We start from the raw sequence: 27914 nt of genomic DNA on the forward strand, positions 1-27914 counted from the left end.
CAGCTCATTAAGTTCATTTATGAGATATTTCTTATGAAGTCGACATAAAACAACTCTATGCATAATCAATTATATGTATTGATTCTTACATTTTTGTCTCCCCAGCAACTCAAATATTGATCCTCTACATAGCTAATCATCTGCAAGGCACTGACAACAAACCTACAAGAAGGCAGTTGAATTAACAAACTCAAATTCCAGAGGCCATGAACAAATTCGATTTAACGAAAGAACTGGTAGGTAAATATAACTCCTTCTTTAAACTATGCAGATACGAGTCTCCATGTCAGTGCATTGTAATATATTTGTAGCACAATGAGCTTCATTTGAATCGGTAAAATAATGCCATCATTAATTCTGAAGGTCACTGCTAGTTTTTCCATGATCGTTTTTTTGTTTGCACAATTTTATAGTATTGTTAATCTTTAGTCAAACGTGTTATCATTCTCTGTCCATTTGAAGTCAACCTTATCACTGCAATGTTATGTCTCCACTCCATGGACAGATTTAGCAGTGACCCCGTGTCTAAAGCTGCCCAACCTTTTCTTAGCTCACGCAACCCTGTCATCAAACCATGAAGATTTCTGTCAAAGTCTGTCAAGGATTTGCTGCAATAGCTTGTATCTATCCAAATATAATGAGCGTCACATGTAGATGAACCAATTATCGGCTGCTCATTTATCAATGTATTCCAAATATGCACCAATCCTCAGACACTACTCCACATAAGTCGGTGAAATATCCTTTTGAAACAAAGCACACTCATCGTTATTTTATCTTCATACTCTACACACGACGTAACTACCCATTGCCATCTGTATTGCCTTCTCAGAACTTAATCAAAGCATCTAAGCAGTTCTTAAGATTATTGGCTAAATAATTAACGGAGTTTTATTCAGAATGTTGGAGTGTTTGTTGGTCTACGAATGTATTAAAGAGTATCAAAAACATTTGTTTTGTGAAAATCACGTGTTTTTTTTTCTCAATGACTATTGGGAGGGTGAGGTTGGATAGCTTGGGATAAGAGGATGAGGATCGAGAAAAAGTTGTGGTATTTGCAGCACAGGTTGTGCAGTAACCATAATAATAATAACCGTAACCCCTTACTTTCAGAGAAACAACGGTTTCTCAGACTAGTTGACATTTTAAAGCGACAGTATATTCATGAGCAAATACCGCATTATTTGAAGAACATTTTGCTACGTAAACAAATGTATAATCATTGATAAAGACAAAACTCCAACCAGGGATAGCATTATTTCCCTCTGAGATAGAATAAAACTCGGGATCAGCCAATGGTTGCATGGCTATCTGACACAAGGATTTAATGGGCTTTCAAGCCTCGTCTACGGTCATGGCTGGGTTGTTAAAGCATCACGCTCGCAGCATGTCATACATCGTTTTAAACAGACCAGATTACAGATTGTGGAATTCAATTTTTGTCGCGTGTTTTTCGAGATCTATAGCAATTAAAAGGAAAAATGATGAATGTGAGTACCTGTCATGGTGACAGAATGTTTAATATTTGCAGTCCATTTTGAAATTATGCATACAAAATTCATACAATAAACGAGACCTAAAGTTGAAGCTTACAAAGGAATGAATGCAAATTTTTGGCAAAGAAGTCAATTAATTAAGCCATTAACTTTAGAAAAAATACATATTTTTTGTTAAACAAGTAAGCCTCACTGAGCTATATAGATTTTTTTTCACAAATGACCTGGGCACAAATGATAGCTCAGGAATGTGACCTATCACGTGGAAATTTATAGCAGCCAAATACTACAAGCACGTTTCTAAACGTGGAGGGAAAACCGGAGGACCCGGATAAAAATCTACGTGACCATGGGGAGAACATGCAAACTCTAAATATATAGGCATTGTCAGAGTCAGGAGAGCACCCACGACCTCCTGCATAACAGGCGAGAGAGATCACTTCTCGCCACCGTGGCGCCCGTATCATTGCTCCTCGATGCTACTGGCTCCCGTTGTTTCTGATCTGGACCTTGTTGGACTTTGGCCCAGTGGCCTCGGTGCCCTATGCCACATAACTCCATCAGTGTTCGTACCTGAAGGACCTCTGTGACCCCCAACTCTTTCGGTACCTGACCTCAACAACCTCCCCTCGTCTTCATCAATGCTTCCCAGCTGGCCGAAGCACTTGAATTAGATGCCCACTGCTGGGAGGGTTCCACCACCCAGTCTTGTGCCCACTGTGGGACTCATTGGCATCAGGCTCAATGGCTTTAGTGCGAACCCTTTTGCTTTAACTACTGTTTCGTTAAGTTTAAAGTGACACAAAAATATATATATCATGCTTAATGGATACATATACTTTATATTATTGATGTATTCTCTGTTTAGTTTAAAACAGATGTATTTTCAAAAACAAAGGCAGCAATGCAAGCTAATTAGATGTCATCTTGAGCTTGGCTCTGCAATCAACTGTTCTGCATATTTTCTTATTAAATTCACTTCATTGGCTGCACATTAATTACATGCTCTCTAATAAGTATATGCATAAGTCAAACAGGGTGTTTAATGTATTTCGTGACAGACTATGCAATATGGCAAATTATAGATATGGTAGGCTTTAAGGAACAGAGATTTATATAATTGGCCGCATATTACTTTTACAGGATGACCTGACTGGGTGGGCACATTTTATTATTTATTTGACAAATACATAATTTTCCTACCACTATCTCTACTGACATTTTATTGTTTAATGTAATTACATTTTTAATAAGTATTACAAGAAGATGTGTTGTCCATAAGTTATGTAATTATAAAACTAGGATATATTCCATCTTATTGATGAAGGGCACTCTCAACTATTTTTTGCTGTGCAGTTAAACCCGTGTCAGGCAGCGAGAGCTAAGATTTATTTCGCTTTATTCCAGTGTGAAAATGGCATTGAATGCATTCTCATAAGTCCATGTAAAACTTGACAGAAATTGGAATCCCTTAACCTAGTCATTTTTAAAAATCACAACCGTGTCTTAACCTACACGGATATGTAGATTATGTTGTATAAAACACAATTGAGTGTGAAAATAAATTCATTGTACAAAGAAGCTACATCTTGCATTTTTTACTCCCATGCTCCCTGCCATCACACTATCCTGATCAACCCATCCATCCTCTCCCTCCCTCTTCCCACAGCCGAGATTATTTCTGCATTTACAATACTCTTATATTTGATTAGCAGTAAAAGTTTTGCAAAATGTATGTAGAAGTATAACTCTCCCAATTATGGGGATGATTCACCCAATGCAAGATACATCAAGCATTTTCTGAGACTGCATGCGCCATATTGAGAAGATTTTGGGAGAGCTAATAGGCATTATGACATTTTCGTGTAATTTGATCAAAATTGGGAAAAATGACTGTTACAAGCTGTTAGTGCAGCACGTAAAAAAGCATACCATGAGCAGCATTGAATTGTTTCATAAAGCTTTCCTGAAGAATGGGAAGGATTCAAAATAAGAGAAAATAACATGTTTACATCGTGATTTGAAGCTTTTGTGACTGCAGGAATCCATACTTTTTGGTTCTTTCGGTAAAGTCACGTAGGTATAAAATAAAATATTATCAAATGTTTTTATTTTACATATATATATTATCATTCATGTATATCTTTATCGCTTGGAAAGATACTGACCAAACATGTTACTTCAATGTCAATTGTTTGTGGGCTACCATTTCCCTCACCGTGACAAACGATCTTACGCTTAGAGCTACAGTTGATTGGTGGCTTTTAATCACAGCTCTGTATGAATCTTGATATTTTTTAAAGAATATCATTTTGACGTGATGTGTTAATTTTTGGAGAGAAAAAAACCTCCCAATTACAATACTACGTATAATGGAACAAGAATAAAACAAATGCACTATATGTATGTTTCACTTATTAAATAAAATATGAATAATGTACTTATATCATTTAACTGGAAGAGGTGTTTGAAAACAATCACCAGCCATACACATATATGATGCATGAAAAGTAAACAGTCTGAACATTTTAACAACGCGGTATTTGACATCTAACCGTTTATTTGTAGACTGCTGTAGAGCTCAAAAAATGCAGTACAAATAGTATGCGTAGTTTGTTTGAAACATGCATTTTTTTGGTTCTAGCATGACACGCTATAAAATATAGTTATCTTCTTGGCCATACTCACTGGAATGATGTTACAATGCCATTTAATTGTCTTGTCTCCAGGAAGATGGATAGACTGCGTGGCAGTTGATATCTATGCGCAGTGCAGACCACAATTGCTGTTTAAAGCAGGTCACGGGCAGAATGCGACATAGCAGCTGAGCGTGTTTATTTATTCCAGTTTCCGATAATCTATCGGATGTTGCCGCGGTGTAATGGTTAGCACACTGCATATGCAATCCATAGGCCTCTGTCCACCTAACAGTATTGATAAGTACACCACAGTTAATCGACAGGTTGTATATGGTGGGGTAACATGTGGGTACTATCATCTCTTCCAGACATCTAGCCAATGTTGAATAGTAAGCCAAATACCTTGCAGAGGGTCTCTCTAGCGCTCTCTCTATTGGAAGCCATTCCACCAGCAATGAAGTGTGCAATAAATTGCAGGGCTGTACCTTTTACTATTATTCTCTCTGTATACATTTATTTACAGGTCTATGAATGCTATACTGTATATATATATGGCAGTAACCAACGCATTACTTAAATATGTATCCTATTGTCCTAGCTCAATATAGTCACTAGTTAAATGCTTTGTGATATTTTCAGCCTACTACTGGATGAGGACCTACCAACACCATGCTGATAATGGTGCCGATGAGGGATTATGGATCATATTTCACTACAGATGTGGGAACACAGAAGCACAGTACAACAATTATTTTTCTGCTCTGCCCTCTGCTGCTCACCACACAGCCCCGCTGCAGCAGCCTATAGCAACCTGGTATGCATGGCAGTCCCCTTTTGTTGTGTTGGTCATGCGGGTTGACTGGCCATATTTACATTTTTTATATTAGAATGTAGAATATTTTAGAGTTACCCATTTCTTAATGTGTAATTAATCTATTATTTAGATTACCCGAAGACTATAACATATGGGCACCCCTTAGTTTATGTTATTCCTGCTATTTTAAGTGATTTTTTGCATGTATGAGAGTCCCACATCAATGTAATCCTATTATCAGTTTTTTCGGAGCCATTTTCAAAGTATTAAAGCCAATACATTGATGTTAAACATGTGATGAGTAATAGTTGAACTTAAGATCATGGGCATTTTAATGAATAGTACACGGTCCAAATAAAAGAAACCTCGTGTCAATTTCCACATTACATCCAAAGGTCCATTCCTATGCCCTGTGGATACCGGAATTTAATGTTGGTGTCATGCAGTAATAGCTCTCGGTATCCCTGTGCACACCACATTCCCTAGCTCTTGGCCTGAATTAAATCATGCTGTGTTGGAGATTACCAAGTGTGGTTTGCATCATTTGAATGTCATATACAGCTATGTGTAGAGTGAGGGAATTCAAACTGAGACTGACTTTGCTTCATAAACAATTGTTAAACAGAAACGCGTTTGTATTTTTATATTTTCATTTAACAAGTTCTGCAGATGTAAAACAAGCATTTTGTTTTGCCAACTTGCCTTTGTAATATGTTTACTACATTGATAATGTACAGCCCTTTGACAATCCACTGCTGGATGAGGGCCTTGCCATGGTGTGTCAGTCATGAGTTGTTTAATCATAGGTCACCACACCGGTCAGTGTGGGATGGTATGGTCTGAGAACGTGTTCAGATACCTCTTATAACTTTTACTGTATTCGCCCTGGTCGTGAAATGAACTTAGGTCACTGAGTTCATAGGACAGTGCAATAACCGCTGTGCCAACTGCTCCCCATGCATCACTATCAACAGCCATCATCAATCTTCTGCCGGATTAAGGCCTCCCCATGTTGTCACCATCTCTCCTAGTCGTGTGATGTCATAATCAATCTGGCTCCTGCGTGTGTGCTCATCCATTCGCTCCATCTCCGCGGTGGTCATTCTCTTGAGTGTTCCATCTTGAGGTTGCCATTCAGTCACCAATCTCTACTGTTGGCCAACATCTCATCTAGCTGTATGTCCTGATCAAGTCCACGCACTTGTCTTAACAGCCGCTATTACCTATTCGTAATTAATGATATATTTTCTTTTGATCTCCGGTCTGCATGTTCCTATTTTTGTATTTGAATACTTCTCCGTTTTTCTTCTTCTATATTTAAATGTTTTTTTTTATAACTCCAACCTGCTCTTGCGCGTATCTTTATTTGATCTCCAGCATGGTGACGTATGGGCAAACAACCCCATTGGCTGACAAAGTATGGAGACTTTCATCCAGCAGTGGATTGACGGTTGTCTGTAATTGTTAATTTCATTGTCATTATTTTAAATATTTAGAGGCATATATTGTTCTTATTCCTCTTGTTATTTCGTTTCACATAAGTCCAGACATTTTGTAATCATGGTAATATTACAGTGGCCAATGTGAGTCAAGAGGACCCCTTAAGATGAGCATGACCATGATATCAAAACCTTCATCGAATATATTCTTTTCTAAGTACGTATATATAAGCTTCATTTTCAAACGTATATAGAAATGTGAAAAATCACACGTGCACTTTATATCATGCATATCAACGTCATTAATTTAATTCGTATGGAAACGTCTTTACAAAGGAGAATTAGATTTCCACTGGCAGCAAAGAATATTAAAGGCACATGAATGCGTGGTTGGGTGGCATCGTAACCTGGCTGTTAAGAACCTAAATCTGAAATGAATTGACCTAACCTCCGCCATTTCATTTGGAAGGGCATAATGATACTGTCCCCCTCTATACGTCATCTCATCGAGGCTCCGTATGTCTAAAGTCAATGGTCTGTGCATGTTAAGTGTGATCAAAATGTGAAAGACGTAAATATCGTATACACAGACAATAGAGCGTGTTACTTTTTTTCAAAAGCATATACAGCATATGCACACAGTAAGTTTATTTTTACATATGTGGGGCATTGCTAATTTTTGCTGAGAGCACTGAACCAGTGGTTGAAATCAGACACGACTATTGAGGGGGTAAGTCTCCTCATGTGATACCACCAAAGAACTGTCACATTCTATTATTCACAAATTCTAATTTTATTTATCCTATAGCAATGATGGGCTGAGTCGATTCCCAGCTTGGGTTTAAACTCGCAACCATACAACTGTGAATGTGCATTCAAACCACAGCCCAATTGGCCATAATATGTTTAAACAAATACATGCAGTGTCGTTACTGGTTCTAAAGCCTTATTAACTCAGTGTTTTAAGTGTATTTTAATATTTTCCTCATCATTTGTTCATCATCATCATCATCAACCATGACCTCCGATCATATTAGAGGGAGGTTTCCCAGGGTGGACAGCAAGCTGTCCCATGATTCATTACATTTCTCTGTTTAAGGTTGCTCTTGTAAATTTTGTTTTCATAATCTTGGTACATGGATTTTAATTAAACACGTGTCTCATCATGTTTCTATTAGTTGTGAATTGTTGCAAAAAGCAAACAAAAAAGCGTGCATACGGAAATAATATTGCCCCCTTGCACTCTTTGGTTCTCTTAAAGGGCTGCTATCAATTAGTTCCCTGCTGTTAAGCTGCCTGATCATTAAAAATGCTGGTATGTCACACTTTCTCTAATGAGTGACATAATTACCACACGTTATTTTAATGCATGTAAAATGATAATCAAGTTAAATTTGTATCACACGTAGGAAACAGAACAAATAATAGTAATTATAATCATACAAAATTATAGTGAGTATTTTGTTTTTCCTCCTAAATTATGTTTTAAATATATTATACATTTCATGAATAATTTTCCTGGATATGTGCCTGTTGACTCAATTCTAAAGAGAGATTAAGAGTAGCTATAGGTAATGGAAATGTGTACATATGAATAGTAGTAAATATTATTGGTGTTTGAAAGATAAAGTTATGGATATGACTTTATTCAATGATTAATTATATGTTTACCACCCACTTTATTATGCAGTGAACAAGCAACTGTTGACTACCCACAAAGTGGGTGGAACTCATCTTCTGGATCCAAGAAGAATAGTGGGATGAGAATAATCTCTGACTGGGATTTGAACTCAATCTTCCCATTGTGAGTCAAGATCTCTGACCATGGACACAACACATTGTAATTATTAACATGATATAATAAAGAGTTATGTTGCAAATGTTGCATTTCGAGAAAATACGTCAAATATTTTGCACTGAAGAGCAATATTTATAACAGCAAACAGATCTGTTTCAAATATAGCGTGTGATTGTTGTATCTCCCCGCCGCACTGCGCCCCAACGCACTGCTTCCCCTGATTAAACATGAAGGGTGTACCCCAAAATAAGTATATTGATGCATTTGTAATGATATTGAAATATGTCGAAACTAAAGTTTATAACTGTATTTATACAGCTCGTGCGTGTGTGCATGTGTCGTGATGTAAAATGGATCACTACGGCGCGTAGCGCTAAGTGCTCTAAAACAAGGGAATATGGGTGCAGAGGCTAGCACACCATGCAATACCATACAGTGGGCCACTAGGGGCGTGGTACCAGGTGCTCGCAGAGAGAGGCAAATGAGTCCGACCGACAGTATAGGGCAGGGGTCGGCAACCAAAATAACAAGAAGAGCCATTTCTTTCCAATTCGGTACAAAATTCAGTATTTCAAGAGCCGCAATGCATCTGAGTACATACTGTACATACGTACATATCGTCAAGAAGCAGCCCGTAAAGAGCCGCATGCGGCTCCGGAGCCGTAGGTTGCCGACCCCTGGTATAGGGAATAGCAGCCACTCCGCCAGCACAGCGAGTAATTGGCACATACTTGGTCACGGGGGAGCGTGGCAAGGGCTGCTGGCGGAGGGGTGAATGTGAGGACAAGTCACCCCGGTATCCGGTGAAGCACGTGATGGGCCGAGTGAGGAGTGGGGAGAAAAAGCGACTGAGGGGACACGGGAAGTGTTGTCTGGAATCTTCTGGAGAGTTCCTGAAGAGGGCGTGGTTAAGGGTGGAGAAGGGCAATTGGCAAGTGCAAGGTAGTCTGGAACCTTCGGGAATGTTCCAGAGGGGGGCGCCCCGAGGGTGGAGCCAGGCCGCGCCGAGAGGGATTAAAGGGGAGCCCAGATCAAATATCGGGGCTGTCTGCAGGTGAAGTGGAACCCAGTGCTACGTTTCCATCTCCGTCTCCGACGTCGTGGGTCAGACAGCATGTTAGCTGCTCTGACCCGTTGATAGTTTTTCCGTTTGTGCAAGAGATAAGCGTATTATAATCCCGTGTGTAACGAGTGTAAGAGACAGGTGTATTGTAGTCCCGTGTGTAATGGTGTTATGTAATGTAGAATAAACGTTGTTGCCTCCTAAATAGTGGTTCCGAAGTGACTCACTACACATGTATTGGACGGTCAGTTATATAGCGTATCACGAAAGTTAAATGCATTTTAGGAATACAGATGTGTGTGATATTCTTTTGAAGATCACTAACATTCTATGACATAATTTATTGTGGTTACAATTCTATGTTGCTAACACAAATCTGTTCAGATGTTTTCACAAGCATTGCTATAAATTGAGTGCAGGATATCACAGGACAACCTATATACAGTGAGGGAAAAAGTATTTGATCCCCTGCTGATTTTGTACGTTTGCCCACTGAAAAATAAATGATCAGTCTATAATTTTAATGGTAGGTTTATTTGAACAGTGAGAGACAGAATAACAACAACAAAAATCCAGAAAAACGCATGTCAAAAATGTTATAAATTGATTTGCATTTTAACGAGGGAAATAAGTATTTGACCCCTCTGCAAAACATGACTTAGTACTTGTTGGCAAACCCCTTGTTGGCAATCACAGAGGTCAGACGTTTCTTTTAGTTGGCCACAAGGTTTGCACACATCTCAGGATGGATTTTGTCCCACTCCTCTTTGCAGTTATTCTCCAAGTCATTAAGGTTTTGAGGCTGACGTTTGGCAACTCGAATCTTCAGCTCCCTCCACAGATTGTCTATGGGATTAAGGTCTGGAGACTGGCTAGGCCACTCCAGGACCTTAATGTGCTTCTTCTTGAGCTACTCCTTTGTTGCCTTGGCCGTGTGTTTTGGGTCATTGTCATGCTGGAATACCCATCCATGACCCATTTTCAATGCCCTGGCTGAGGGAAGGAGGTTCTCACCCAAGGTATGACGGTACATGGCCCCGTCCATCGTTCCTTTGATGCGGTGAAGTTGTCCTGTCCCCTTAGCAGAAAAACACCCCCAAAGCATAATGTTTCCACCTCCATGTTTTACGGTGGGGATAGTGTTCTTGGGGTCATAGGCAGCATTTCTCCTCCTCCAAACACGGCGAGTTGAGTTGATGCCAAAGAGCTCAATTTTGGTCTCATCCGACCACAATACTTTCACCCAGTTGTCCTCTGAATCATTCAGTTGTTCATTGGCAAACTTCAGACGGGCATGTATATGTGCTTTCTTGAGCAGGGGGACCTTGTGGGCGCTGCAGGATTTCAGTCTTTCACAGTGTAGTGTGTTACCAACTGTTTTCTTGGTGACTATGGTCCCAGTTGCCTTGAGATTATTGACAAGATCCTCCCGTGTAGTTCTGGGCTGATTCCTCATCGTTCTCATGATCATTGCAACTCCACGAGGTGAGATCTTGCGTGGAGCCCAAGGCCGAGGGAGATTGACAGTTCTTTTGTGTTTGTTCCATTTGCGAATAATCGCACCAACTGTTGTCACCTTCTCACCAAGCTGCTTGGCGATGGTCTTGTAGCCCATTCCAGCCTTGTGTAGGTCTACAATCCTGTCCCTGACATCCTTGGAGAGCTCTTTGGTCTTGGCCATGGTGGAGAGTTTGGAATCTGATTGATTGATTGCTTCTGTGAACAAGTGTCTTTTATATAGGTAACAAGCTGAGATTAGGAGCACTCCTTTTAAGAGTGTGCTCCTAATCTCAGCTCGTTACCTTTATAAAAGACACATGGGAGCCAGAAATCTTTCTGATTGAGAGGGGGTCAAATACTTATTTCCCTCATTAAAATGCAAATCAATTTATAACATTTTTGACATGCGTTTTTCTGTTTTTTTGTTGTTGTTATTCTGTCTCTCACTGTTCAAATAAACCTACCATTAAAATTATAGACTGATCATTTATTTGTCAGTGGGTAAACGTACAAAATCAGCAGGGGATCAAATACTTTTTTCCCTTACTGTAACATTAAGTTTGATCTCATGAAGATAAATATTGTCAACTAGCGGTAAGTACCTGGCATTGCCCGGGCGAAAAAGACAGACACGCACACATCGACCTACACACACAGACATTGACCCACACACACAAAGACATCGACTTACACACACACACACATATGGACTGACACAGACAGACATCGACTTTAGACACACACACATAGAGTTACACATACATATCGATGCACACACACATGCATAGACTAACACACACATTGCCCTACACACACATACACATATGGACTGTGACACACATACATCTACTTTAGATACACACACATGGATTAACACACACATATCGACTCACACGCATTGACTTACACACACACATCGAGTGACACACACACATGTATGGACTTACACACACATGTGGACTAACACACACATATGGACTGACACAGACAGACATCGACTTTAGACACACACACATGGAGTTACACACACATATCGACGCACACACACACATACATAGACTCACACACACTTTGACCTACACACATATCGACTAAGAGACACATGGACTTACACACACACATGGACTGATGAACACACATCGACTTACACACACATCGACTCACACACACACACATGGACCGACACACACATGGACATACACACACATGTGGACGCACACACACACACATGGACTGTCACACACATACACATTGCCGTACACACATCAACTGACACACATAGACTCACACACAAACACACATCGACTAACACACACACATGGACTAGCACACACATAGCGACTGATACACACACAAATGGACTGACACGCACACTTGGACTGACACACAAACAAACGCTTCGACGTACAAACACACTTTATCGGGCGTTGTCTGTTCGAAAAAACAGACACACACATGGACTTACATGCACACACATATGGACTCAAACACACACATCGACTCACACACACACATCGACGTGCACAGCAATCCCCGATCATGGTACAGCTATCAGTATCACAGTATTACGTATGAGTAAATAGCGTGACGTGAACAATCGAAACAATAGAAATGCTTTGAAGAAATAAGCAGAAAAAAGTGTAAATTAAAGAGCAGCAGTACGCCCAGGTAAGTTGAGAAGCAAGCTACAGTCTAGATTATAGACTGCCAGTACACCGACTCAATGACATAAGCAATACGGGCAGCAGCTGAAAAAGCAGAATAGAGTGGACATGAAAGGCTGGCAGTACACTGAGTGAGGTAAAGAAGCAGGCAACAGATTATAGACTTGCATACACTCATAATGGCCAAAAGCAAAATTAGCAGTGTAGATAATAGAGTGGCAGTGCATTGACGTTAATTAATGAGCAGGCAGCAGGCCACATCACAGACTGGCAGTAGACCGTCACAGCGTCATAAAAGCACAGCTAAAAAAGGGAATATTTAGCAACGTAATAATGAAAAATTTGTTTTGTGCACACAAACATTATAATTGTAATATCTGCCAACGTATTTGTTTAATAATAGTAAACAATGATGCTACAATAATGCTATCTAAGCGCTGTAATAATATTAATATCTACGGACTTTATAGCAGTAACTGCACGCATCGTGTTGGGGGGGGGGGCGAAGAGGACATCACACTGTGAAGAAATAGCCGCAGCGTTATGTGTATATTTATTGCATGTGAAACGCGTGAAAGAAAATGTCCCCCGTGAGCTCGACCGAACGCGCATGACTTGGCAGGGTCTGCCCCCCCCCCCCCCACGCAATTGGCGTGAGTTGATTCTAGATTTGAAGCTTTCGTGACTGCAATGATTCATATTCTTAGGTTTTTTCGGTAAAGTCACGTAGGTAAAACATCAAAATTAATAAAAATAAAATAAAATAAAGATCACGACGTTTCGGAGGCAACACAAGTCTCCGTCATCAGGTGGGAGCGTCACAGCCAGATTAGCTGCATCAAGTGAGGCAATGATTCAAGATGTAATCCCTTAAAAGCGAGTTGAGGGGGGAGGAGAGGGGGGGGGGGGCTCATCAGAATGTGGTAGCCAATGAATGGAACGTATCGGGAGGGAGGGGGGGGCTGGGCCAAAAGGGTGGGCGACGGCGTGGAAGCGATTGTGCGCAAGCGACAAACTGCTGCACACGCCAACGTCTTGGACAGGGAGGGGGGAGGGGGAGGGGGAGGCCTGATACACATGATAGAAAATAACGAAAATGCCCATGTTTATACCAATGCTGGCTGAACAATGAAGAGATTACTGTTAAACACTGGGGATGTTAACACTCGGTAAAGTAAAGTAAAATAGTGCCTGTCAGATAAGATGGTCCAAAAAAAGTGTAATTAAGTCTTTTTTGCGTGGTTAATAACATCTTTCCAATGATTACTAAGTTTGTAACCATCATCACGGTTGAAATTATGTCTGTGTTTGTATATTTGTATGGCTTCGTGTACAAACCTTTGATGGTAGCCAGGAGGTTTGCAGAGAACCTTGGTCTCGGAAAAGACAATTTCATGAGAGCCCACCGAGTTGTAGCAATGATCGGCAACGGCCGAAGAATCAGTTCTGCCGTGTTTCAGATCTGACTTGTGCTCGCGGACACGATCAGCAACATGACGTTTCGTTTCTCCAATGTAGCAATCACCACAAATGCAACTCAATTTGTAGACTCCAGGATACTGTAAGTCAGGAACGACATCCTTCACAGATGGAATCAGATCACGGATTTTATGCGCTGTACTGAATCGGACTTGGATCTTATGTTTGTTTAGAATTTTGGAGATCTTTTTGGTCACGCTTGCTATGTATGGTAATGTGATAGTTTTGGTCGGAGTTTCATGTGGCTGTTTCTGTGTGGTGGGAGAGACAGCTTGGCGGATAGTACGGTCAGAGTATCCGTTCATCCTGAGGGCCCGATGTACATGTCTTAATTCACCGGTCAGGTGGTGTTGGTCAGAAATGCCATGGGCTCTGACCAACACCACCTGACCGGTGAACATCTACTTTAGATACACACACATGGATTAACACACACATATCGACTCACACGCATTGACTTACACACACACATCGAGTGACACACACACACATGTATGGACTTACACACACATGTGGACTAACACACACATATGGACTGACACAGACAGACATCGACTTTAGACACACACACATGGAGTTACACACACATATCGACGCACACACACACATACATAGACTCACACACACTTTGTCCTACACACACACACACATATGGACTTACAAAGACACACATATCGACTAAGAGACACATGGACTTACACACACACATGGACTGATGAACACACATCGACTTACACACACATCGACTCACACACACACACATGGACCGACACACACATGGACATACACACACATGTGGACGCACACACACACATGGACTGTCACACACATACACATTGCCGTACACACATCAACTGACACACATAGACTCACACACAAACACACATCGACTAACACACACACATGGACTAGCACACACACAGCGACTGATAAACACACAAATGGACTGACACGCACACTTAGACTGACACAAACAAACGCTTCGACGTACAAACACACCTCATCGGGCGTTGTCTGTTCGAAAAAACAGACACACACATGGACTTAAACACACGCATGGACCTACATGCACACACATATGGACTCAAACACACACACATCGACTCACACACACACATCGACGTGCACAGCAATCCCCGATCATGGCACAGCTATCAGTATCACAGTACTACGTTTGAGTAAATAGCGTGACGTGAACAATCGAAACAATAGAAATGCATTGAAGAAATAAGCAGAAATAAGTGTAAATGAAAGAGCAGCAGTACGCACAGGTAAGTTGAGAAGCAGGCTACAGTCTAGATTATAGACTGCCAGTACACCGACTCAATGGCATAAGCAATACGGGCAGCAGCTGAAAAAGCAGAATAGAGTGGACATGAAAGGCTGGCAGTAACACTGAGTGAGGTAAAGAAGCAGGCAACAGATTATAGACTTGCATACACTCATAATGGCCAAAAGCAAAATTAGCAGTGTAGATAATAGAGTGGCAGTGCATTGACGTTAATTAATGAGCAGGCAGCAGGCCACATCACAGACTGGCAGTAGACCGTCACAGCGTCATAAAAGCACAGCTAAAAAAGGGAATATTTAGCAACGTAATAATGAAAAATTTGTTTTGTGCACACAAACATTATAATTGTAATATCTGCCAACGTATTTGTTTAATAATAGTAAACAATGATACTACAATAAAGCTATCTAAGCGCTGTAATAATATTAATATCTACGGACTTTATAGCAGTAACTGCACGCATCGTGTTGGGGGGGGGGGCGAAGAGGACATCACACTGTGAAGAAATAGCCGCAGCGTTATGTGTATATTTATTGCATGTGAAACGCGTGAAAGAAAATGTCCCCCGTGAACTCGACCGAACGCGCATGACTTGGCAGGGTCTGCCCCCCCCCCCCACGCAATTGGCGTGAGTTGGTACGGTCGATGTCGCGCAGTAAATAAATACATCGAAATCCCACTAAAAAACGCAAATATAACTAACTTAAAGGTGACGGACGTGAAAAAGGAATAGCCTATTCCCACCGGGGGGCTTAGGGCGTGCCGGCTGGAAAAAAAAATGGGCGTTAACCCCAACGTTCGAGAGCCAAATCCCTTGCAAGCGCGCGCGGAAACTTTTATATATAAGAAGAAAATAAACATAAGATGCAGCACATTATATTAATGTTTGCCATGTGTTTGCATCGTTCAAGTATTTTGGTACAGCTTAAGTAGTTAATCCACTTATTTGTATTTTTATGTATTTATCTATATATATAAAAGGGAAATTTGTGACTACGTGTGTCTGTTCAAAATGTTTAGCGTTCTTCCCGACTAACATCAAACTTGACATTTGCCATGTGGGTACTTTCCAGACTGTACACCATGCAAACATAAAAAAAATAGACTTTTGTATTTAATGCATCTATTTTGCAGGGCAAGTGAGTTGTGACGTCACATATATCATGTGACCCGTATGCAGAAGTATAACGGAGTGTGCCTGCTGATGTTACGCCCCCCCCCAACTCTCCGTGGGTAAAGTGAAATACAAATGTGTTTCAAGTCTAAGGTGTTCTTCGCGCTGCATTGCTTTATTATTTGAGTCATTTACTGCCATACGCACCCTGAAAGTTGTGTGTGTCAGCAGCAAGCGCGTGTATGTGTACCTATGGACGCACGCACGTGTGTGTGTGGGGGGAGCGGTGGTGTAGTGGTTAGCACGCTGCGCTACGAACCCGGTGACCCGAGTTTGATTCCTGCTCACGGCCACCACCGGTGACGATTATTTGAACCGGTCCTGGGCCTCCCCTAGGTCGACTCAGCCTCAAACGAGTAACTGGTGTGGTGCGTGAACATCGCCACCTGGGGAAACAAAGGCGGCCGGGCGTGGTGAATCCAAGTAAGTCCCGGGCGAAGCCGGGTAGTAAAGCTAGTCTATATATATAAAATGGAAATTTGTGAATATGTGTGTCTGTTCAAAATGCAACAAACTTGAAATTTGGCATGTGGGTAGCATCAAGACTGTACACAATGCAAGAAGTATAAAAATAGACTTTTGTATTTGGGGGGGGGGGGGGGGGGGCGCAATAATGCATATAATATACTAGGCTACAAACTTTTAATTTGCCACGTGGCTAGCTTCCATATTGTAGTAAAGCTCGTGTTAAATAAATAAGACCTAGTTTTAGTCAGTCATATTTACACAGTCAATACCTCCCTGAAAATTATTACTCATGTCTAATGATTGCGCAGTCCTTAATGCATATATAGTGCATACTATTTATCAAATTCACTGTACTTTCATCACTGACAAGGAATTTGTACACATGCAGTAGTGTGACATAAAGTAATCAATTTGTGATTAACCATAAGATGGCACTACAGGATTATTGCAATGCGATGCACACATTTTCTGGCTATCTTGAATGTGTGAAGCATTTTGAATTAAAGTTGAAGCATGAGGTGAGTATGAGCCATTCATCTGTTACCTCCATGGTTGCCATCTCAGTTTGGGAATCAACAGAGCTTAATTATGATAAAGTAGCAGTTCAATTATATGGTCATACAGTGATTATGGTCATGGTCATACAGCATAACATGCATTATGCAAGTCCATCACCAAATTGGAACCTGTATTATACATGAATTGCCACTTCAGGAGTGACTTAGTATAAGCTAGGAACACTCTGAATATGGGTACGTACATGTAAATAGATCAAATGTAAACATACGTATTGGAATTCAACAGGTTTTCTTAACTTTATACTTTAATTGCATACAGGAAAATGCTACGCAAATATATGTAAAAAGTCGGGCATATTTTGAAGCCCCATATACTGTATTGCATTTTTCATACGACCGTTCTGTGTGAGTTCATAGATCTTACGAGTGATTATATTGATTCGTTTTTTCAGTAACTGAGAATGCATGCTTTCAATATTCCAGTATTACCACGATTTGATAATCAGGTATGCCCGTGGTGGTCCTGAGGGAGCACTCGTATTCACCCAATAGAGTTGTATCACAAGAAACTGGAGAAGACCATGGGCGTAGAAAGCAAAAAATGTAGTTCCTGCTATTGCGAACTCACCTAGCCTGGCACAGCGAGGTCAGGACAACATGAGTTATAATAGGGCCTCGGGTGAAGAGCAAGCAGGGGGAATCATAGCAGAGCTCAGCTGGTTGATTTATGTTACTGCCCATGGCAGGGTGAAATGAGGCATCTTAGAGATAAAAAAGGCCAGTTCTGTTTATAAAAAGCAGCACAGAGATGAGTGAGATCTCGACATTTCTATAAGCAGCCAAACCTCATTGAGTTGTGAAATGAAGACATTGTGGAAATGCAATAAAAGTTATTTAAATAAAGTTTTACTTTGAAAGTAGGTTATATATATTGCGTTCTATATATAAAAGGGGTGCAGATATCACGTATTTATACAAATTATTCAAATACATTATAGTACATCCACTCAACAAGAGTTCGGTAGTGCAGCGGTCACACAAACACCAGCCGCCCCACTCAACAAGAGTTCGGTAGTGCAGCGGTCACACAAACACCAGCCGCCCGCTCAACAAGAGTTCGGTAGTGCAGCGGTCACACAAACACCAGCCGCCCCACTCAACAAGAGTTCGGTAGTGCAGCGTTTACACAAACACCAGCCGCCCCACTCAACAAGAGTTCGGTAGTGCAGCGGTCACACAAACACCAGCCGCCCGCTCAACAAGAGTTCGGTAGTGCAGCGGTCACACAAACACCAGCCGCCCCACTCAACAAGAGTTCGGTAGTGCAGCGTTTACACAAACACCAGCCGCCCCACTCAAAAAGAGTTCGGTAGTGCAGCGGTCACACAAACACCAGCCGCCCCACTCAACAAGAGTTCGGTAGTGCAGCGGTCACACGAACACCAGCCGCCCGCTCAACAAGAGTTCGGTAGTGCAGTGGTCACACAAATACCAGGCGCCCACTCAACAAGAGTTCGGTAGTGCAGCGTTCACAAACACCAGCCGCTCACTCAACAAGAGTTCGGTAGTGCAGCATTCACACAAACACCAGCCACTCACTCAAAAAGAGTTCGGTATTATTATTTTATTACTTCCCTTCTACGTGACTTTACCGAAAGAACCATGAAGAAGAAGAAGAGTTCGGTAGTGCAGCATTCACGCAAACACCAGCCGCTCACTCAACGAGAGTTCGGTAGTGCAGCATTCACACAAACACCAGCCACTCACTCAAAAAGAGTTCGGTAGTGCAGCATTCACGCAAACACTAGCCGCTCACTCAACAAGAGTTCGGTAGTGCAGCATTCACACAAACACCAGCCGCTCACTCAACAAGAGTTCGGTAGTGCAGCATTCACACAAACACCAGCCACTCACTCAACAATAGTTCGGTATCGATTTAAAGCTTTCGTGACTGCAGGGATTCATCTCCTTGGGTCTTTCGGTAAAGTCACGGAGAAGGGAAGTAATAAAATAAATAAAAATAAAACATAATAAAATAATTCTCACGACGTTTCGGCCACAACGCAAGCAGCTGTCCTGTTGAGGACTGCTGAGGACGGCTGCTTGCGTTGTGGCCGAAACGTCGTGAGAATTATTTTATAATGTTTCATTTTTATTATTTTATTACTTCCCTTCTACGTGACTTTACCGAAAGAACAAGAAGAATAGTTCGGTAGTGCAGCATTCACGCAAACACCAGCCGCCAACTCAACAAGAGTTCGGTAGTGCAGCGGTCACATAAACACCAGCCGCCCACTCAACACGAGTTCGGTAGTGCAGCGTTCACACAAACACCAGCCGCCCACTCAACAAGAGTTGGGTAGTGCAGCGTTCACACAAACACCAACCGCTCACTCAACAAGAGTTCGGTACTGCAGCGTTCACGCAAACACCAGCCGCCCACTCAACAAGAGTTCGGTAGTGCAGCTTTCACACAAACACCAGCCGCCCACTCAACAAGAGTTCGGTAGTGCAGCGTTCACACAAACACCAGCCGCCCACTCAACAAGAGTTCGGTAGTGCAGCGTTCACACAAACACCAGCCGCTCACTCAACAAGAGTTCGGTAGTGCAGCGTTCACACAAACACCAGCCGCTCACTCAACAAGAGTTCGGTAGTGCAGCATTCACACAAACACCAGCCGCTCACTCAACAAGAGTTCGGTCCTGCAGCGTTCACACAAACACCAGCCGCCCACTCAACAAGAATTCGGTAGTCCAGCGTTCACACAAACACCAGCCGCTCACTCAACAAGAGTTCGGTAGTGCAGCGTTAACACAAACACCAGCCGCCCACTCAACAAGAGTTCGGTACTGCAGCGTTCACACAAACACCAGCCACTCACTCAACAAGAGTTCGGTAGTGCAGCATTCACGCAAACACCAGCCGCTCACTCAACTAGAGTTCGGTAGTGCAGAATTCACGCAAACACCAGCAGCTCACTCAACAAGAGTTCGGTAGTGCAGCATTCACACAAACACCAGTCACTCACTCAACAAGAGTTCGGTAGTGCAGCATTCACACAAACACCAGCCGCTCACTCAACAAGAGTTCGGTATTGCAAAAAGGTGTCAGTTTTGTTGCCAGATAGAAGGGTAAAGAACCAATTATCATATTTTTACTGGCAAATGAGGTCCCCATAGTGTAGATGCTTGCCCCGAGCTCTCATACTCTGATGGTGCATTGTCCTTGAGTTGTGCGCCTTTTGGCGTCATCTGGTCCAACCCATATGAGACTAGGCTCGAAGGAAAGCTGTCTCGGGTGTGGACCAATCAACTTCAAGGACAGTGCACATTATCAGAGTTATGTCTTTTGTTTCTATTTATGACTGCAGGTATTGCGGTCTATGCAAACATGACTCCTTGCAAAAAGGTGTCAGTTTTGTTGCCAGATAGAAGGGTAAAGAACCAATTATCATATCTTTACTGGCAAATGAGGTCCCCATAGTGTAGATGCTTGCCCCGAGCTCTCATACTCTGATGGTGCATTGTCCTTGAGTTGTGCGCCTTTTGGCGTCATCTGGTCCAACCCATATGAGACTAGGCTCGAAGGAAAGCTGTCTCGGGTGTGGACCAATCAACTTCAAGGACAGTGCACATTATCAGAGTTATGTCTTTTGTTTGTATTTATGACTGCAGGTATTGCGGTCTATGCAAACATGACTCCTTGCAAAAAGGTGTCAGTTTTGTTGCCAGATAGAAGGGTAAAGAACCAATTATCATATTTTTTCTGGCAAATGAGGTCCCCATAGTGTAGATGCTTGCCCCGAGCTCTCATACTCTGATGGTGCATTGTCCTTGAGTTGTGCGCCTTTTGGCGTCATCTGGTCCAACCCATATGAGACTAGGCTCGAAGGAAAGCTGTCTCGGGTGTGGACCAATCAACTTCAAGGACAGTGCACATTATCAGGGTTATGTCTTTTGTTTGTATTTATGACTGCAGGTATTGCGGTCTATGCAAACATGACTCCTTGCAAAAAGGTGTCAGTTTTGTTGCCAGATAGAAGGGTAAAGAACCAATTATCATATTTTTACTGGCAATGAGGTCCCCATAGTGTAGATGCTTGCCCCGAGCTCTCATACTCTGATGGTGCATTGTCCTTGAGTTGTGCGCCTTTTGGCGTCATCTGGTCCAACCCATATGAGACTAGGCTCGAAGGAAAGCTGTCTCGGGTGTGGACCAATCAACTTCAAGGACAGTGCACATTATCAGAGTTATGTCTTTTGTTTGTATTTATGACTGCAGGTATTGCGGTCTATGCAAACATGACTCCTTGCAAAGAGGTGTCAGTTTTGTTGCCAGATAGAAGGGTAAAGAACCAATTATCATATTTTTACTGGCAAATGAGGTCCCCATAGTGTAGATGCTTGCCCCGAGCTCTCATACTCTGATGGTGCATTGTCCTTGAGTTGTGCGCCTTTTGGCGTCATCTGGTCCAACCCATATGAGACTAGGCTCGAAGGAAAGCTGTCTCGGGTGTGGACCAATCAACTTCAAGGACAGTGCACATTATCAGAGTTATGTCTTTTGTTTCTATTTATGACTGCAGGTATTGCGGTCTATGCAAACATGACTCCTTGCAAAAAGGTGTCAGTTTTGTTGCCAGATAGAAGGGTAAAGAACCAATTATCATATTTTTACTGGCAAATGAGGTCCCCATAGTAGTAGAGAAGAGTTCGGTACTGCAGCGTTCACACAAACACCAGCCGCTCACTCAACAAGAGTTCGGTAGTGCAGAGTTCACACAAACACCAGCCGCCCACTCAACAAGAGTTCGGTAGTGCAGCGTTTACACAAACACCAGCCACTCACTCAACAATAGTTCGGTATCGATTTAAAGCTTTCGTGACTGCAGGGATTCATCTTCTTGGTTCTTTCGGTAAAGTCACGTAGAAGGGAAGTAATAAAATAATAAAAATAAAACATAATAAAATAATTCTCACGACGTTTCGGCCACAACGCAAGCAGCCGTCCTGCTGAGGACTGCTGAGGACGGCTGCTTGCGTTGTGGCCGAAACGTCGTGAGAATTATGTTATTATGTTTTATTTTTATTATTTTATTACTTCCCTTCTACGTGACTTTACCGAAAGAACCAAGAAGAATAGTTCGGTAGTGCAGCATTCACACAAACACCAGTCGCCCTCTCAACAAGAGTTCGGTAGTGCAGCGTTCACAAACACCAGCCGCCCACTAAACAAGAGTTCGGTAGTGCAGCGTTTACACAAACACCAGCAGCTCACTCAACAAGAGTTCGGTAGTGCAGCGTTCACACAAACACCAGCCGCCCACTCAACAAGAGTTTGGTAGTGCAGCATTCACGCAAACACCAGCCGCTCACTCAACAAGAGTTCGGTAGTGCAGCGTTCACGCAAACACCAGCCGCCAACTCAACAAGAGTTCGGTAGTGCAGCATTCACGCAAACACCAGCCGCTCACTCAACAAGAGTTCGGTAGTGCAGCGTTCACGCAAACACCAGCCGCCCACTCAACAAGAGTTCGGTAGTGCAGCATTCACGCAAACACCAGCCGCTCACTCAACAAGAGTTCGGTAGTGCAGCGGTCACACAAACACCAGCCGCCCACTCAACAAGAGTTCGGTAGTGCAGCATTCACACAAACACCAGCCGCCCACTCAACAAGAGTTCGGTAGTGCAGCGTTCACACAAACACCAGCCGCTCACTCAACAAGAGTTCGGTAGTGCAGGGTTCACGCAAACACCAGCCGCCCACTTAACAAGAGTTCGGTAGTGCAGCATTCACGCAAACACCAGCCGCCCACTCAACAAGAGTTCGGTAGTGCAGCGGTCACACAAACACCAGCCGCTCACTCAACAAGAGTTCGGTAGTGCAGCATTCACGCAAACACCAGCCGCCCACTCAACAAGAGTTCGGTAGTGCAGCGGTCACACAAACACCAGCCGCTCACTCAACAAGAGTACGGTAGTGCAGCATTCACACAAACACCAGCCACTCACTCAACAATAGTTCGGTATCGATTTAAAGCTTTCGTGACTGCAGAGATCCATCTTCTTTGTTCTTTCGGTAAAGTCACGTAGAAGGGAAGTAATAAAATATTAAAAATAAAACATAATAAAATAATTCTCACGACGTTTCGGCCACAACGCAAGCAGCCGTCCTGCTGAGGACTGCTGAGGACGGCTGCTTGCGTTGTGGCCGAAACGTCGTGAGAATTATGTTATTATGTTTTATTTTTATTATTTTATTACTTCCCTTCTACGTGACTTTACCGAAAGAACCAAGAAGAAGAGATCGGTAGTGCAGCATTCACACAAACACCAGTCGCCCTCTCAACAAGAGTTCGGTAGTGCAGCGTTCACACAAACACCAGCCGCCCACTCAACAAGAGTTCGGTAGTGCAGCGGTCACACAAACACCAGCCGCTCACTCAACAAGAGTTCGGTAGTGCAGCGGTCACACAAACACCAGCCGCTCACTCAACAAGAGTTCGGTAGTGCAGCGGTCACACAAACACCAGCTGCCCCAGTCAACAAGAGTTCGGTAGTGCAGCGGTCACACAAACACCAGCCGCCCACTCAACAAGAGTTGGGTAGTGCAGCGTTCACACAAACACCAGCCGCCCACTCAACAAGAGTTCGGTAGTGCAGCGGTCACACAAACACCAGCCGCCCACTCAACAAGAGTTCGGTAGTGCAGCATTCACGCAAACACCAGCCGCTCACTCAACAAGAGTTCGGTAGTGCAGCGTTCACGCAAACACCAGCCGCCCACTCAACAAGAGTTCGGTACTGCAGCGTTCACACAAACACTAGCCGCTCACTCAACAAGAGTTCGGTAGTGCAGCATTCACACAAACACCAGCCGCTCACTCAACAAGAGTTCGGTAGTGCAGCGTTCACACAAACACCAGCCGCCCACTCAACAAGAGTTCGGTAGTGCAGCATTCACACAAACTCCAGCCGCTCACTCAACAAGAGTTCGGTAGTGCAGCGGTCACACAAACACCAGCCGCTCACTCAACAAGAGTTCGGTAGTGCAGCATTCACACAAACACCAGCCGCTCACTCAACAAGAGTTCGGTATTGCAAAAAGGTGTCAGTTTTGTTGCCAGATAGAAGGGTAAAGAACCAATTATCATATTTTTACTGGCAAATGAGGTCCCCATAGTGTAGATGCTTGCCCCGAGCTCTCATACTCTGATGGTGCATTGTCCTTGAGTTGTGCGCCTTTTGGCGTCATCTGGTCCAACCCATATGAGACTAGGCTCGAAGGAAAGCTGTCTCGGGTGTGGACCAATCAACTTCAAGGACAGTGCACATTATCAGAGTTATGTCTTTTGTTTGTATTTATGACTGCAGGTATTGCGGTCTATGCAAACATGACTCCTTGCAAAAAGGTGTCAGTTTTGTTGCCAGATAGAAGGGTAAAGAACCAATTATCATATTTTTACTGGCAAATGAGGTCCCCATAGTGTAGATGCTTGCCCCGAGCTCTCATACTCTGATGGTGCATTGTCCTTGAGTTGTGCGCCTTTTGGCGTCATCTGGTCCAACCCATATGAGACTAGGCTCGAAGGAAAGCTGTCTCGGGTGTGGACCAATCAACTTCAAGGACAGTGCACATTATCAGAGTTATGTCTTTTGTTTGTATTTATGACTGCAGGTATTGCGGTCTATGCAAACATGACTCCTTGCAAAAAGGTGTCAGTTTTGTTGCCAGATAGAAGGGTAAAGAACCAATTATCATATTTTTACTGGCAAATGAGGTCCCCATAGTGTAGATGCTTGCCCCGAGCTCTCATACTCTGATGGTGCATTGTCCTTGAGTTGTGCGCCTTTTGGCGTCATCTGGTCCAACCCATATGAGACTAGGCTCGAAGGAAAGCTGTCTCGGGTGTGGACCAATCAACTTCAAGGACAGTGCACATTATCAGAGTTATGTCTTTTGTTTGTATTTATGACTGCAGGTATTGCGGTCTATGCAAACATGACTCCTTGCAAAAAGGTGTCAGTTTTGTTGCCAGATAGAAGGGTAAAGAACCAATTATCATATTTTTACTGGCAAATGAGGTCCACATAGTGTAGATGCTTGCCCCGAGCTCTCATACTCTGATGGTGCATTGTCCTTGAGTTGTGCGCCTTTTGGCGTCATCTGGTCCAACCCATATGAGACTAGGCTTGAAGGAAAGCTGTCTCGGGTGTGGACCAATCAACTTCAAGGACAGTGCACATTATCAGAGTTATGTCTTTTGTTTGTATTTATGACTGCAGGTATTGCGGTCTATGCAAACATGACTCCTTGCAAAAAGGTGTCAGTTTTGTTGCCAGATAGAAGGGTAAAGAACCAATTATCATATTTTTACTGGCAAATGAGGTCCCCATAGTGTAGATGCTTGCCCCGAGCTCTCATACTCTGATGGTGCATTGTCCTTGAGTTGTGCGCCTTTTGGCGTCATCTGGTCCAACCCATATGAGACTAGGCTCGAAGGAAAGCTGTCTCGGGTGTGGACCAATCAACTTCAAGGACAGTGCACATTATCAGAGTTATGTCTTTTGTTTGTATTTATGACTGCAGGTATTGCGGTCTATGCAAACACGACTCCTTGCAAAAAGGTGTCAGTTTTGTTGCCAGATAGAAGGGTAAAGAACCAATTATCATATTTTTACTGGCAAATGAGGTCCCCATAGTGTAGATGCTTGCCCCGAGCTCTCATGCTCTGATGGTGCATTGTCCTTGAGTTGTGCGCCTTTTGGCGTCATCTGGTCCAACCCATATGAGACTAGGCTCGAAGGAAAGCTGTCTCGGGTGTGGACCAATCAACTTCAAGGACAGTGCACATTATCAGAGTTATGTCTTTTGTTTGTATTTATGACTGCAGGTATTGCGGTCTATGCAAACATGACTCCTTGCAAAAAGGTGTCAGTTTTGTTGCCAGATAGAAGGGTAAAGAACCAATTATCATATTTTTACTGGCAAATGAGGTCCCCATAGTGTAGATGCTTGCCCCGAGCTCTCATACTCTGATTGTGCATTGTCCTTAAGTTGTGCGCCTTTTGGCGTCATCTGGTCCAACCCATATGAGACTAGGCTCGAAGGAAAGCTGTCTCGGGTGTGGACCAATCAACTTCAAGGACAGTGCACATTATCAGAGTTATGTCTTATGTTTCTATTTATGACTGCAGGTATTGCGGTCTATGCAAACATGACTCCTTGCAAAAAGGTGTCAGTTTTGTTGCCAGATAGAAGGGTAAAGAACCAATTATCATATCTTTACTGGCAAATGAGGTCCCCATAGTGTAGATGCTTGCCCCGAGCTCTCATACTCTGATGGTGCATTGTCCTTGAGTTGTGCGCCTTTTGGCGTCATCTGGTCCAACCCATATGAGACTAGGCTCGAAGGAAAGCTGTCTCGGGTGTGGACCAATCAACTTCAAGGACAGTGCACATTATCAGAGTTATGTCTTTTGTTTGTATTTATGACTGCAGGTATTGCGGTCTATGCAAACATGACTCCTTGCAAAAAGGTGTCAGTTTTGTTGCCAGATAGAAGGGTAAAGAACCAATTATCATATTTTTTCTGGCAAATGAGGTCCCCATAGTGTAGATGCTTGCCCCGAGCTCTCATACTCTGATGGTGCATTGTCCTTGAGTTGTGCGCCTTTTGGCGTCATCTGGTCCAACCCATATGAGACTAGGCTCGAAGGAAAGCTGTCTCGGGTGTGGACCAATCAACTTCAAGGACAGTGCACATTATCAGGGTTATGTCTTTTGTTTGTATTTATGACTGCAGGTATTGCGGTCTATGCAAACATGACTCCTTGCAAAAAGGTGTCAGTTTTGTTGCCAGATAGAAGGGTAAAGAACCAATTATCATATTTTTACTGGCAATGAGGTCCCCATAGTGTAGATGCTTGCCCCGAGCTCTCATACTCTGATGGTGCATTGTCCTTGAGTTGTGCGCCTTTTGGCGTCATCTGGTCCAACCCATATGAGACTAGGCTCGAAGGAAAGCTGTCTCGGGTGTGGACCAATCAACTTCAAGGACAGTGCACATTATCAGAGTTATGTCTTTTGTTTGTATTTATGACTGCAGGTATTGCGGTCTATGCAAACATGACTCCTTGCAAAGAGGTGTCAGTTTTGTTGCCAGATAGAAGGGTAAAGAACCAATTATCATATTTTTACTGGCAAATGAGGTCCCCATAGTGTAGATGCTTGCCCCGAGCTCTCATACTCTGATGGTGCATTGTCCTTGAGTTGTGCGCCTTTTGGCGTCATCTGGTCCAACCCATATGAGACTAGGCTCGAAGGAAAGCTGTCTCGGGTGTGGACCAATCAACTTCAAGGACAGTGCACATTATCAGAGTTATGTCTTTTGTTTCTATTTATGACTGCAGGTATTGCGGTCTATGCAAACATGACTCCTTGCAAAAAGGTGTCAGTTTTGTTGCCAGATAGAAGGGTAAAGAACCAATTATCATATTTTTACTGGCAAATGAGGTCCCCATAGTAGTAGAGAAGAGTTCGGTACTGCAGCGTTCACACAAACACC

This window comes from Lethenteron reissneri, chromosome 21 (assembly GCF_015708825.2).
Source record: "Lethenteron reissneri isolate LAM-NWPU_2019-01 chromosome 21, ASM1570882v1, whole genome shotgun sequence".
Lineage (NCBI taxonomy): Eukaryota > Metazoa > Chordata > Hyperoartia > Petromyzontiformes > Petromyzontidae > Lethenteron > Lethenteron reissneri.